Genomic DNA, 15,565 nt, shown 5'->3' with positions numbered 1-15,565 from the left:
GATGGAAATGTTGTATCTGCCCTGTTTAATGTGGTGGCTATGGGATCCTTGAAATGTGCCTTGTACAACTGAGAAACTTAATTTTTAATTTGACTTAATTTTAATTAATTAAATAGTCATTGGCCACATGTGATATAGTGCATACAAATATAGTACATAGTAGATTAAATGGAACTTTCTTGAAACACTTTTACTGCTTAATATTTCATGATCATTTCTATGAATCATTAAATATTCTTGATAGAACCCCTTGTTCTGACTGCATAATGTTGCAATGTGTTATTGTGCCATGATTTACTTAACCAAGCCCCTGGCACTGACATTTAGATTTTCCAATTTTTCACTATTATTATAATCTAATTCTGTGATGAACATTTCTGTGCATGCAGATATTTGCACATGTCTTTGATTATGGACTTACAATAAAATGTTAGATGCAGAACTGTTTGATCCAAGAACACAAATGTTTTTCAAATTCTTGAAACATAATCAAGTTGCTAGAGAGAGCCTTCTACTCTATATGCTTGACCGCAATGTGGAGGAATGCCTGTTCCCTGTACTCTTCTGGGCATACTTTAAAGAATTGTCTTGAAAAATGCCCCTTTTCTTGTCTGTTTCATCTGAAGGGAAGTGTGCCTTTGGACATCAAAGGAATGCTTGAGGAGGACACTTTAGGAGGATCCACCAGTGGGCAGAGAGGGGTGGGGGCAGGGAACAGGGAATTTTCCACTGAAGTTTTCTGGACAATCAAGGCTTCGAGCAACTTGATTAATTTGGGTAATCACTTCTGAATTTAGTGCTGTAGACTAAGTCCTTATTCTGTGGCAGATCCTGACATTGAAATATTCTTGCTTGGGGGTGATTAAGACTTAAATGAGCTTGTACGTGGGAAAGTGAAATAGGTTTGCAAATGAGGAGAAAGGAGCTAGTACATTGCCTCCCTCCATACCCCATCCTGCAGGGTGGAAATTTTAAGAACTTTGAAGGAAATTTTAGGCAACACAGAAATAGAGAGACGGAAGAATAAGGAAGTCAAAGGTAAATAAGTAAGAGGCTCAGACACCCACTGCATGGGCTGTAAACACAGGTAAGAGGCTGTGAATCAGAGCAGGGTCTTCTGGTCAAAAAAACATGGGATCGCGTGTTACTCTGCCATCATTCATCATGTTACCTGAGTAAGTGATTTTATCTCTTTGAGCCTCCATTTTCTTATGAGAATAATAAGAGTGCTTTATGTCTGAGGGCTATTCAAAGCAATCGATGTGAAAAATTGAGCACGGGGCCTGACCCATATTCCTAGCACCAACAAGGATGAGTGAGGGCCATCAGTGGGGTAGGACCATCTCTCCGCTGGGTTTTGTTGCACCCGGTCCTTCACTGCGAGGGCGCACACCAACCAGCAGGTCCCCTTGGCCCGGGCTCAGAAGGCAGCTACAGCGCATGTACTGCTCAAAGAGGAAAGGCACCTTTTGCAATGTGTCTCCCCCAGCCATCCTGAAGATTGGACAACGTACCTTTAGGATGGCCCGGGCTACTCACTGCCCTCAGGATTTGAGGGGACAGTGGCTGTCCCTTTGCTGCCTTAATAATTACTTTCTTCCCGATAACTGATTATAATGGGTCAGGTCAGGTTTGACGGAGGCTGCTTATGCACTTAGACATGTTCCCACCAATGTTTCCTCTTTGTCTATAACATATGCCAGGTTTGTGTACATGTTTTTCAGTTTAGGGGGTCTCATCCGCACCACCCAATACCAGTGATCCCAGCAGCACTGCTGTACAGCACGCAGAGAAAGGGAGCACATTCATTCCATTTGTGGACGACTGTATATCTCTCCTCTCTTCTAGGTCTTTCCCCGCCTCCTTTAGAATGCCTGACAGCCAAATGTCACTGGGAAAGTGCCCAGACAGAGGAATGAAGCCACTGTGAAAGATGGTCAAAAGCAAGCTCACCAGAGTAATAACCACGGGGACCCCCCTCCCACCCCCATAAACACAGTTGGCCACCACACGCATGCTCTCCCTTCTTAGCCGATTCCTCAGCACAGTGCTCGCGTTTCCAGAAAGGCTTGGGTGATTTCTCTTTAGGAAATAACCCTCAACACTATTCATAAACTAGAGAGCTCAAGCTGTCTCTCGAACTGGTTCCATGGGCGACCAGGAGTTCCCACAGCCCAGACAAACTTGCTGTGACCACGGAAAGTCTTCTGCCACTCCGTTCAAGGTCAGAAACTGAGGAAGTGGTGTCCATCTTTTTCCAACTTCACGGTAGTTGCTGAAAGCATCCATCAAAGTTCTGAAACAAGGGGCAGACGACCGGTCAGGTCACGCGGTGGGCTACTGGGACTCAAGAGTATCACCACAGCTGCTTTAATGGCTAACAGGAGAAAGCAGACTTTTTCCATGTGGAGCCCTGGAAGTGAGTGAAAAGGTTACATTTCCATACGGATGAGTGTGGGTCAGGCATGGCACACCAGCCCTTGCTTGCTAAGGAAGAGACAGGACCTGGGTGTGGGTGTGCTTTCGAGTTCGAGCATGGGGGCCAGTGGTCCACTGTCTTGATGAGGCCGCTCCTGGGTCTGCAGGAGGGGAGCAGCCAGCAGCATTCCGGGAGTCTCCTGTTGCCCTTCTCCGCCACGTCCCCTGTGCTTTCTGCCTAATATACAACCCACCAAAACAACCCCTTAGTACATTCACACATGAAACTAATTATGATAGAATTAAAGCGTTGCCTGCTTCTTTCTACAAATTGAATTACCGAGACTCAGATTGAATTCTAAGAAAAATCTCCTCTTGAGTCGTTCCGGGAGGAAAATGAATCACATGTGTTGCGAAGCTCCCGTCGTGGCCTCCGTGTGCTGCCGCAGTGCAGGGCGACCGTGCACGGCAGAAGTTGGAAAGCAGGAGTGTGACCCTCGGGTGGGCCTTTAAAACAACCCCCAGGAGCTCCGAACTCGAGATAATGTCACAACAGGTCTGGGGGCTGAGATTCAGGCAGTCTGAGTCGACCAACCAAAAACTGGTTTAGCCGGGGCTCCCTGGACAAATCATAATGTCTGTCGTGTCCTGGACATTTTGTGGGTTTCAGATCATAAAATAGGATGTCCAAAATATCCCAAATGGCTGTACTTACATCACCCATTTTAACTGGTGTGTCAACATCCATGCTGCTGGAGAGGTCACTTGGGGCGCTCTTGCTCTGAACACAAATAAGCGATGGAAAGCGCCACCCCAATAGCGCGGTATGGGGGAACACGATCTATGAATGCCGTGTGTTAGTGAGTATTGATAAACTGGTAGTGGGCGACATTGTTCAAACTCACTTCGTTGGAAACACACAGCACATTAGGATCGTCCCCCCATGGAGTTTCAGAGCAGTGTGACTCACCCAAAATGCATGACAACATGACAATGACATTCTGCAGCCCTCCACTCTTCTCGTACCTCGTGGATGAAAAGCACCATAGGAGACGCAGTCACCCAGCCCAGATTCCACCTTCAGGGTATTCACAGCCTATTATGAAGAACATTTTCCCTGAATAACAGAGGGGATTAAAATATAGCCAGTTCCCCCAACTGGTTGTCAAAAATAGAAAGAAAACCATATTCTGCTGGAACACATTAATATTGGCTTAAACATATACAAACAAATGCCAGCATAGTGAACTTAATCTAAATTATCATGGATTAGAAGTTGTTTGTTTATACCGACCCATAAACCGAGTGGAAGAAAGTTTGGGTGGCGTGCTCGGGGTCACACAGCCATTTCGTGGCTCCGATGGCCCCAGAAGTCAGTTCCGTGACTCTTAGTAGCACGCGTATGTGTCCACTGAGAGTACGAGATGGGGTTCTCGTCAGGCTCTTTGTGGCTCTGAAATTCTCTGACTCTCTGACGACTCTGTGGCCACACTGCCACAGCCTTGTCATTCTTTTCAATGAATAAAATCACTCAGGTGAACAAAATTAATTGTTTCATTAAGATGGAGGAAATGCCATACTTAATCACCCAAAATGACATAATGCCTCATTCACTTTAGGGAAACTTTTGTGTTTAAACTTTCAACGCAGAGAGATTTTAGAGAGTTGCCTAACAAGGAAAGGCAGCGCGCCCATTATTACTGCATGGCGTTGGGTTACCCATGAACTTGGATGATGTCATCGAGCACGTAACAACCGCACCAAGGCTTCCCTGCTCTAAACACGTGCGCGGACGGCCCTCTTTTACGTTGCCATTCCCGTTGTTTCCGATACTCAATTCCTTCGATTTGGAGTGAAGTTTTTCACTGTGCATTTGATGTCAACATCATCACCCACTGAAAAAGCACTCTCTAAGGACTTCCTGGAAATGTAAAACAAAGTAAACCCTTTTAAATCAGTGCCTGGGACATCATTAGCATTTGCTGTGTGCGTGGCCATAAGCTAGGCTTGTGAGGTGAAAAAGGAAAGTTCATGTCTGGTTTTATCACGCGTTGCCTTTGCATCATCAGCCTACTGCCCAGCCCCTGCTGGCCAAGTCCTGGGAAGTTGGTAACTGTATTAGAAGGCAGCGGTAACAGTGATAAATGTGACATTTGCAGAGAGAGTACTCTGAAACTTGGTTTCAATGCACTTTCCCACACAATATCTCAATCACCCTAAGGGAAGCAGGAGAAAAAGTATTATTCTGAGAAAACTGAGGTTGGCAATGTGACCTGCCTGGAACTGGACAGAGGGCAGACCTGGGGTCAAGTGCAGGTCTTTGGAAGCCTGATCCAAGGTCATTCGTCCATGGCAAGGATGTATGAGGAGACAGGCCAGCCTCCAGCCACCTTAGGCCTGGGAAGTATTTCTGCTCTTTGCCCTGAAGCTGCCAGGAGTGGGTCTCACGCTTTGGGGGATCCCTGGAGGCCGACGTCTGACCTGGCACAGTCATGGCCATGGCTGATGCTTCACCTGCAGCATTCACGTGCTCTCTGGCACGCTGGCCCATCTTCATGGTGTTTTGATGTGTCAGCCATGGACTACTTTATACCTCCTGCTTTTATTTGGGGGTGATTTGTAGGAAATGGTCAGAAAACTTTGGACTATAAGACTTTGCGTCTGACCCCTTCTTCTTGGTCCCAAGCTTTGTGTAAATGTCTAAAAAAAACCTCATTGGAATAGAAAAATTCTCATTAACTTTTATTGGGCGCCTAAAGGGCTGTGCATTAAAAACATCAATGGCCTCAACATCCCAACGAGGTGGAGACAAGGGCAGTCAGACTCTGGATCCCACACATTTTCATTTTGCTTTTTCCATGACAGTTGACATTCGGTGTTGTTTTGTGTGAGTTTCAGGTGCACTGCACAGGGGGCAGACGGTCACTGACTTTATAAAGTGCCCCGCCCCCCCCGCCAACTCTTAGACGTGGCAGGACCGTCGTCTCCCATGATTGTGGTTCATTTCACAACTTTTCAACCTCCTGGTGGTGGGAAAGGGATTCACATTCAGTAGAAACCGTACTTCAGATTTTGAGTTTTGACCTTCCCCAGGCTAGTGATGTGCGGTAGGGTCCTCTCCCAGGGTGCTGGGCAGCGGCCGTGAGCTCAGCAACCAGGCAGCCACCTACCTGACCGTGAGGCTGTGCAAGCAAAGTCTGCAGTGTGTTCATTGTGTTGGGTGATTTTGCCCAGCGGCGGGATAATGTGAGTGTTCTGAGCACCTTAAGGTAGGTGAGGCTGAGCTATGATGCTGGATAGGTTAGGTGTGTTCCATGCGTCTCTGACTTTGGTACTTACAGCCAGTGAATCGGGAGGTAAGTCCACTGTGAAGTCAGGGAGCATCTGTGCCTGAAAGTTCCTGCAATGGTGGCATTGAGAAATCTCTTCAAAATGATGGGATTCTGGGCTTTTCCCCCTTGCCATGGAGTAACACAAGCTAAGGACATACCTAATGAACAGCTGCAACTGATATATTTTCATCTTATTGGGGATTAAATATCAAAGAAATTGTTCTGTTTAGCATGATTTACAATGTCCTAACTTATCCAGTAGTTTCTTTCAAACCGAATTTTTAATAGTAGGAGAAAACAGTCCGATAGTAGCTTTTGAAAGTATATGTGCAAATTAATGGCAACTATTAAAAAGATCCTTCACACACTGTTAATGTTTATTTTTAACCCCCAAACCACAACATGAGTAAATGTGACTATTTTTTTCTTTTGTCTTTGCTGTAATTTCCGCTTTAATAAGTCCATTAATAAGGGAGTATAACAGGACAATTTAGGTGTCTCAAGACAAATTATATAAAATTTCTTTTAAAAGAAACAATTTTATCAAGACAAGCTTACATATAAAAAACAACCACTAATGAACATATTAGTGGAGGGTAGCCATTGGGCGTATTTTTATTATGTAATAATTTATCCGAGAGCAGTTTATACTTCACGGTCATATTGCAGCATTTCTTCCCTGTCACGGGGAGTACTCAGGCAGAGTGGAATAAATACCCATCAATCTGGAAAGCAGCAGAAGGGATTTTGCAGTGGATAGGAAATTGAGTTGGGGTGAACTAAGAGGTCCCCCTGATGTGAAGATCCTATAATATCCAACTCAGACAACTGAAGTGAGATCAGCATCCTCAGGACCTCACTTCATAACACAAGAAAAGCCTTGAATGGTGGGCCGTCCGGGGCTCTGAGCCAGCCTGCCGGGTTTCATCCTCTGACTCTACTTCCTGGCTGTGTGGCCCTGGAGAAGTTACTTCCCCATCTGTTCCTCGGTTTGCTCATCTGTAAAATGGGGATGATAACAGTGCCTACCTCATAAGGTTGTTGTAAAGAGTAAGTAAGTCAATGTAACTAAAGTGCTTAGCATGGTCCCTGGCACGTGGTACATGCTATATAATCTTAGTTATGCTATTATTTTCAAAGAAAAATGGGGCTAGATTGGTCATTTCAATTGAACAGTCTTATCTGGTCTTCCTCACCGTCTCTGACATGAGACAAACCGAAGTCCATTCAGAACTTAATTAAGGGGGTGTCAGGGCTCCTATCTTGCATGAAGTACAGGGAGTAAAGAAAAGAAGGGGAGAAGTAAAATGAGGGATTTCATGTAAAGGGAACAGAGAAGTGTCTGATGTTCATGGGAAGACATGAAAATTCCATGGGCCTAGTGGTGTGCGGAATGTCAGTAGGGTAGGAGGAGAGAGAAAGCTTGTAGTACCTACTGTCATATCACACACACACACTCACACACACTCACACGTACCTTACCAAACGAAGTTGGGATTACTGGTCTTCTGTGTCTTAAGGTTTCCACTGTAGGACAGTACTCAGTTCTAAAGTTGACCTGTGGCTTTGGGTTAATGTTAGAATTGAAGACTCGTGCTAACGTGAACTATTGCCATTTGGGTCTATACAATTTGCCCTGAGCCCCTGCTAAGGTACCAACTGCGGTGTGATCTGGGGCAAAGACGACGCTGCCCCGTGGTGCTCCGGGTGGAAGGCGAGGCTGGAAGGCAAACGCCCACAGTTCTCATTCAGTGTGGCAAGGACCGTGGTCAACTGTGCAGGGCACTATGGGAGCGCAGAGGAGGCCCCTGGCTCATCTTAGAGGGACAGGCGGAGGTAAAGCTCAGTCGGACCTGGAGAAGTTATCGGGCTGATGAAGAAAGCAAGCCAAACCAACAAAACAAGGCCAGCCAAAGCCCCAAGAAAAAGTAGACTTGTGAAATGTTTTAATTTCCCCCCTCAGCTTTGAAATTTGATAGACTTGGCTCTGCGATGGACTAGTTATGTGACTTTGGGCAAATGACTTAACTCTTTGAACTTGTTCAGTCATTTCAGAGACGGGGTCTCTAGCTCACTGGTTTATTCTAGAAGTTAGGGAGACAGGGTATGAGAAGCTCACATCCTTCTCATGCTCTCAATGAGCCTGACACTGAGGCGTGTGCAGGCTCATTTCAGATACTGGTGGCATTCAGTCACTCACAGTGGAATATAATAAAAAAGGAGGTAATGGTTTGAGGAGTTCGGACCTTAGGGAACAATGTCAAGAAAAGCCAAAAGGGGCACAGCGAGCTCGGCGCTAAGGCTCATGTATTCATTCCTTCCAGAGCCACTAATTCAGAGCCGGACAGAGAAGTGCCGGCCAGAGTCCCCCCTTTCCACCTAACGATGCACCTACGGGGGAGGCTCTGGGCACCTCACCTGGTCTGCTGACCCTCTTGCTGTCCAACAAAGCTCCAGCCTGAACTAAAAATTTGGAGGAGTCATGGCGATCCACCTTCCCAGGGACTAGGACATTTAAACTGTGCACAAAATTTAAATGCAAAATATTGATTTGTTCCGTTGGCACCATCTGTAATTGCACCTGAAGGATGAAGCCACACAGCAGCCTGAACATCAGGGTGGACAACAATGGCTCCCATTTGTCACAGGCCTCCTAGGACTTGGGTCCGCTCCGAGTGCTATTTCGAACGCACGTGCGACTTACGAGGAGGTCCTGTTCTCATTTACAAATGAAGAACCCAAGGCATGATTGGTGACTTAACAAAGGTCCCCGGGCTCTTGCAGGGGAAGCCACCGGAAGGCAGGGCTGCCTGACCACCGAGCTATTGCCTCCCTCGCTGGGCTGGTTCACCTCCGACCCCGTAACCAGGGAAAGGAGGTGCCACGCATGGGCAAGGAACTCCCACGCGCTCGGCAGTGTAGGGAAGGCCTTTCCTTCTCCTTCTGCTGCAGGGACGCCACTGCCACAATGTTGTCATGATGTCGTGAACCGTCCCGGTAAAACAGGAACTTTCTCAGGAAAGAGAAGAGGAAGGATCACCTGAAATGGGAGAGAGAAGACTAATTGGAATTCTCCAGGAAAGGGTGGAGTTAAGAACTTGAACCCGGTTGGGGCTGCCCCACCCAACGGTGGGCGGCTCGGCGGATCCCGTCGGATCTCTGCTGTGCAGCCTCTTCCAAACGAGAAGGAGTTCTCCAGCCGAGCAGAGGTCACTTCTTAGCTGGAGTGGAACACTTTTTCAAAGATGCATTTTAAAAATCAGAGACTCTGGTTCAAATCCTGTCTCTGCTTTTTAAAAATGGTGTGATGTATCTCTCTAAGCCTCGTGTACTCATCTATGATGTGAAATTAATAGTGTTTATTATCTCTGACATGGTGATAATAATCCCTACCTCCTGGGACAGGTGTAAGAATTAGTGAGCATGAAGCTTGACATGTAGGAAATGCACGGGCTATGCACAGCAACTCCCTTCTAAAGGGAACCATATGGAAAGACTGCAACAAGCAACGTTATCACAGAGAAAGCCGACAAACACCACTTCAGCCAGGTGATTGAGGTCAAGGTCAACAGTCATAAAAATGGCACTTAACATCTGTAATGTTCTTCCCCCCACCCGTAATTTCTAATCATGAGAAAATCACCAAATTCCCATAGAGGCATATTCTGCAACATCCCTGACCACTGCTTCTTAAAAGGGTCAAGACCATCAAAACCAATGAAATTTTGAGCAATGGTCTCAGCCATAAGCAGCCAAAGGAGATATGATGACTAAATGTAATGTGGTATCCTGCATGGGGTCCTGGAACAGAAAAAAAATGAAATAAATCAGAGAAACCTGAATAAACCATAGACTTTATTTAGTAATTATACATCACTATTGGCTCATGAGCTGTAACAAATATACCATAAATGTAATCTTGGGAAAGAAGATGCTCTCTGTACTGTCTGCTCAATTTTGCTGTAAATCTAAAACTGTTCTCAAAAATAAGGTCTGTTAACACAATAAAAAAGGCAACAAGCCAGGTGTTAGCTTCAGATCCTGCTTTGCTGGCCCCGGCCATGTGCCATGAAGCAGAGGAAGCAGTCAAGTTTGCTTTCATCTGGTCGGAACAGTAGACCACCCTCAGCATTTTGCCTCAAGGTTAGGCCAGTCTTCAGGCCCTGTGCCACGGTACATTATGAAGGTAGCTCGAACATCTCATCATCCCTAGGACATCACAGTGGACCACTAGGTAGGTGACACCATGATGACAGGAGTCGAAGAGCAGAAACTTGGCATGCCCCAGGTGCTTTGGTAAGGTACGTGTCTGCAAAAGAAGGGAATGCATCCCGTAAAAATAGGGGAAGCAGCCCTGCCGCGACAGGGAGGTTTTCAGGAGTCATTGAGGCCAGCCATACCAGAACGTCCTCTTCAAAGAGAATGACAGGTTGGAACCCGCGGCAGCTCCCGCTCATTAAAACAGGTGCGATCTGGAGATCCGACCCATTCATTTACCAGGTGACCTGAAACGTGCCAGGGCGTTACAGGATGCAGGGGGTGTAGAGCTGTCTGTCATCTCAGTTAACAGGGCTTCTTGTAAGATTACAAAGGGAAGGAAGGAAATCTAGAAAAAGGCAAAATAACCCAAGCTACCCCCCCCCCCGGGAACTAAAACCTTGTTGCCGTGTAGGATGCAATGAAAGCTCTCTGTCTGGCTAATGACCGAACAATTACTCCTAGCAGCTGGGCACACTCACAGTTCAGGTTTTCCACTCTGCTTAACCCCACGTATTTTTTTTCCCTAGAACTAATTCTCTACTCTCTCGGCTTCTGTTTCTGCTCCTGTTATTACTACAATGGACTATTTATATAACTATTATTAATCTTCTCTACCTCAAGATTTGTTTATTCAGCTTCTACTACCACCCAATTTTTGCTTACTGCCTTCTTCTTGCGCTTGTGTCTCTTGGTCACTCCAGCCTGCCGACTCTCTCTGAGTGCTTCACAGTCAATCTCCCAAAATGAGTCCCTCATTGGACTCTCAATGCTTATCCAATGTCCTTTAGGGGCAGAGCTCTTGTGTTGTACTCCCTCCTGGGCAAGCTGATGGCCAACATTCATCCCTGGCCCAGTGAGCTCCGGCCACGGCTGATGTCTCCAGACACACTCTGCAGAGGAGTCTTTTGGGAAGAGGCCGTGGTTGTGACAGGCACACGAGTTCCCCAGAAAGGGGACGCTATAGCCAGTAGTCACCTTTGCTGCCCCATCTGGGCAATTCACTTTGCCCTTTTGACACCTTAAACAATTAAGAGAAAAAAAATAAAAGCTCGTCGTTATTTCAAGTTGGCGGATAAACTGGAAAGTTTTGGCTGAGAGGAAGGTACTGTGGGAGACTGCCAGCAGTTAGCATGCTTTCTGGTCCTCTTCTCTGCTTTTCTAGGCAAGGACTTCCTCACAGTCTTCCTCTTGGTTTATGGTGGGACCACACGCAGGGCTGTGGAGCAAAAGAATACATTGGTGCCCATATGACACTTAGTCTGCCACTGTGGCCGCCAGACCGGGAGAGTACTCTAGAACTAGATAGAGTTCAGCACGGTGCTTCGTTAGTCCCTGACTAGACCGGGTCCTGTGTACAACGATCAACTACTGGCTGGCCTTTTTCTTTTTTTCTTTTTTTAGCCTGAACTTGGTAGCTACATTTTTGCTCATGGAAACCTGCTCAGAGGAAGCCTGAGCACAGTCTGTTTGGGTTTCGAGCCCTTGCAGCCAGTCCACAGGCCTCCTCGGACCCCTGGCTGCTGCGCGGCCCCACAGGGCATGCACCATCGACGTGCGTCACTCGTGTCCTGTGTCCTCGGCTCGGCTGCCGGGCACAGCTGGCCGCCGTGGGTCCCTGGTTTTGTACCTCCTGACCTCTGTGCAATTCTCTCATTCATTCAGTGCAAAAAAAGAAAAGATAAAGAAAAAAAGGAGAAGGAAAGAGCACCTTTCTCCTGATTTAGTTCTTTTTCAGGGGTGCTTTATGGATGGTCTTTTCAATATCAAACGGGCTTCACCACCATTTCCCACCACACCCACAAACACGCCCCCTGCTGTGCTCTTGTTGCTGTCGTTTCACATGAACGTGAAGAGAGTGGTGAGTGGGCTCTTGTTTCAATCGCCACTCACATTAGCACCTGTTTTGTTTGCAATTTCGAAACTAAAGATCTATGCAACCTAAAACATAAAGTCCCCAGATAAGAGGTTCTCAAACAAGCATAAGTCTCTGTCTCTCGTGTTGAATTTCTATTTCAGAAAGAGAAAGACTGGGTGAAGTGCAGAATACTTCAGGGACTTAAAAATCATATCTCCAAGAAGAAATCATTTATTTTTTTCCAATCAAAATAGCATCATAACCAGATGGACTCAAGTTAATATCTGAGAAAATATCAGCAGTGCCGCAGCACCCGGCTTCATTTCGCTGCAAGGAACTATAAATTTTATTGGACAAGCTCACAAAGGGCCTGTCATATTATTCGTCACCCCTAGAAGGAGGTCACAGAACAGCAAAGTAATGTCACTAACAAGAAGCAGTTTTCCGTGGTAGACAGCAATTCTTACCCTGTCGTGGATTTATCTCGGTATTGGCAGCAAATTCGGCCGGCATGGACCAGAACTGGCGCTTTACCCCGCCCGGCATCAGAGCCCGAACGTGAGACAGCTTTGTACCACCCTCAGTGCCAGTCACATGTTTCCCCCTCTCAAAGTCACAGCCCTCTTCTGGTCTGGATGATGGAGGAGGAGGTTTAAAACAGACATTGTTATGCTTTGTTATAGAGTGCTTGCTGAGTGCTATTTTGCAATGCCAATCAACACTTTTGTGAGCAAACAGCAACTACTTTAGTATGATTAAAGGTAGCGGTATGTGCCACAATGTATGAGGTCTGTGCTGGCCACCAGACATTTCTGGGCAGCTGGATAATTTCCTGTTAGCCAGGTCGATGAGTACAGGAGCCTGCTGCACTCACCCAAGACCCTGTGAGGAGCTGGCGTTCCAGGGACTCGGTTCTGTGAAGTCACGTGAAAGACGAGGTGTTGACGGGAACTGGATGCATATGGAGGCAGTGATCAAAGGTCGGGCTCAGGGGGTGCAGGTCAGCCGAGTCAGGGGGTCCCTTCAGTGAGCGTGTGCTTGGCTGGAAGATGCCGAGATAGGGAACCTGCATGGGTTGGTGCGGGTACCGATGAAGCAGAGACAGTTTAATTATACAGTATTCGAGTATTGATTTGATTGATGGCTATTTTCTAACTAGACTGGGATTTACTCACTCAAGAATTAGTTATTGAGCACTTACTCTGCTTTGGGTGTACAAGGTGTTACAGATATTTGGTCAATGAATACATGGATAAATGGTGTGAACAGTTTTATTTCCAGGGACTTGGGGCTATTGAAATCCCCAGAAGAAAAATGAGGAAACTAGTATCACATTTTTACAAAATGGCTTGATATCCCTGGAGAGAAGTTTTGTGTATTAGATAAACACTTTCCTCAAGTAAGGTCGAAGGTCGAGTCTAAAGGAACCTTGGAAACTGTGGAATGGAGTAATGCAGATTAGATTGTGGGGGTCTAGACATCCAATTTGGAGAGAACTTTGGGAAGGTTTTGACAATTCCTCCAGGTCTAAGGGATATCAATAACATGAGGTCTCATTACACAAGAAGTCACAGAATTTTTATTTTAGAGATGTTTTATTTCTGTAAGCTGGGCTAGATAAGTCAGTCCTTACCTTCCATCATCGTCAAGAAGTATAAAGGGCTTGAGATGTTGCTCTCCTTGCAAACTAATGAGTTGGCTTGCCACAGCTTCATGGACGCTGACAGAAGACATGAGACTCCCAGGTCAGAGACAAAGAACTTCTTTACTCTTGACACAGCAGTGAGCGCAAACATCAGCATATTTGTGTCAATTATCCTTGCTCCTAAGTCCTATGGCAGTCAGTGATGCAGAGGGACCCACACAGGCACAACCCAGGCATCACATGACAAAGACAGGGACCCTGAGCTTCAGGAGCTTGAATCTTCTCTATTAAGCAGTAAATATGCCTCATCTTTTTTTCCTCGTGGGAAACATCATTGTCGTTCAAGACTGTACGCAAACCTATCCTTTGCCCTGGGAGGAGACACAGCTTTATCTTCAGACTGTTGGCCCTACAAGCATCCTTGAAAAGAGAGTCTGAGTTAAGAGTAGTTGGTACCTGTTTTCTGCACAGGCAGGAGAGCAACAGATCGGTATAATTCCCTCTCAATGATTTGCACTCCCTCGTTTTGTACTGTCTTGGTTTCTGAAGAATTTCCTTCTCACTGTGCTGCCTCATTGGCTATTCTGGGTTATCTGAGTGTCAGAGGCTGGGGCCAGATCCATTGAATCTGTCTCATAGAGCATTCATGAGGCTACTTTGACGCAATTAAGGCTACAGTTAACAGAATCCCACGCGGTAGGGTGAAGGCAACTTGCAGTGTTGACGGCAGCCATGCCCTCCAGAGTTCTGGGCCGACCAGCTGTCATCTCACGGACCACCGGGGTCTCCCTGAGAAGGCCAGACGGCTTCCCGCTCAAGTTTCAGCACTGGCCTTTCTCCTTGGCCGTGGCATTACTCCAGGTAGAGCAGAGTGTACTAGCGATTGTGCGGATTTCTCCTGGACCAGAGGAGGACGTCTAGGGCGAGTCTGTCATGCCTAACAAGCCGGGCCAGTGAGCTGAGGCTGACCGAAACGCCTTGCAGGGCCGGGGGAGTATCACTGCTCGCTTTAGCCAGAGTAAGGGCCGCATTTCATGCTACCTTTTCTAACTGGATCACTCCTGTCTCCTATCATAGTGACGATGGCCCGCCAAGGATGCATACGTAATGAGACATCTATCTGGGAAGCAATCCTGAGTAACGACTAGCACCTCGTTTGGGAGAGGCCTCCACAGTCGTCTGAAGGCAACATGATACCTACTCATGGTGTGTCCTTAAACACTGGAAGGTATCTGGTGACACCCAGCCCCGAAGGGCAAGTCACCATATATTTGGGAGGGAGGCAAGTTCATGCCTGGCTTCCAAACAAAGAAGTACAGTCCTGGGGGTATCCATGTTGTTCTGAAAATGAATTTTGGTCAACGATTGTTGGGGACTCCCAAGAGAGACCTATGTCAGCTGGGACCCAGGTTGACAGAGCTTCTTAAGGGGCCTCCTGGCCAATGGTGAGCCTGAGAGGTCCCGGTTCAGTTCAGACAATTGAGTCTAGTCCTTGTTTTTGGAGGAAAGGCATCTATATCCGTATCTGCAGATTTACAGGCAAACGATCATGTTGAAGAATTGTCCATCTAACCTTGTTTTGTTAAGAATTTGATCTAGAATATATGTGATTTTATGAATGCTTTTGAGCATCAGTGGAGATAATCATATGGCTTTTCTCCTTACATGCAGTAATATGAGAAATTACATTACATTTTCTAATATTGGGATTTTCCTATGTTCTTGGAACAAACCCCATTTGGTCATGGTGCATTATTATTTCAGTATGCTGCTGGATTCCGTTTACTCATACTTTATGTAGGATATTTTTATTGATATTCATAAGTGAGTGTGGTCTGTAGTGGTCTTTCACGTGCAAACTTTGTTAGCCTTTGCTCTGCTACGCTCATTTCATTTAATGAGCGTGGTCTATATATAGTGTTTGGGATTTATTAAAGTTTTCTTCATTGCCTGCTACATAATAAACTTTCAAAAATACTCAGTAGGGATTTGGAAGGAATGTGTAATTTTGTGGATTGGATAGCCTGTTAATTGTGTGTGATTTAAGTTCTCTCC

At 46.3% G+C, this 15,565-nt stretch overlaps 1 pseudogene; it reads right to left on the bottom strand.

Moving 5' to 3' along the window:
• The window catches only part of LOC123813974, a 61,592-nt pseudogene extending 48,084 nt beyond the window's left edge, over window positions 1-13,508 (bottom strand).
• Window positions 13,509-15,565: the final 2,057 nt, after the last annotated feature.

This window comes from Phyllostomus hastatus, unplaced genomic scaffold (genome assembly GCF_019186645.2).
Source record: "Phyllostomus hastatus isolate PE091 unplaced genomic scaffold, TTU_PhHast_1.1 phas_contig_159, whole genome shotgun sequence".
NCBI lineage: Eukaryota > Metazoa > Chordata > Mammalia > Chiroptera > Phyllostomidae > Phyllostomus > Phyllostomus hastatus.
The sequence above is the reverse complement of the archived record's forward strand: the minus strand, read 5'-3'. Positions and strand labels throughout refer to the sequence as shown.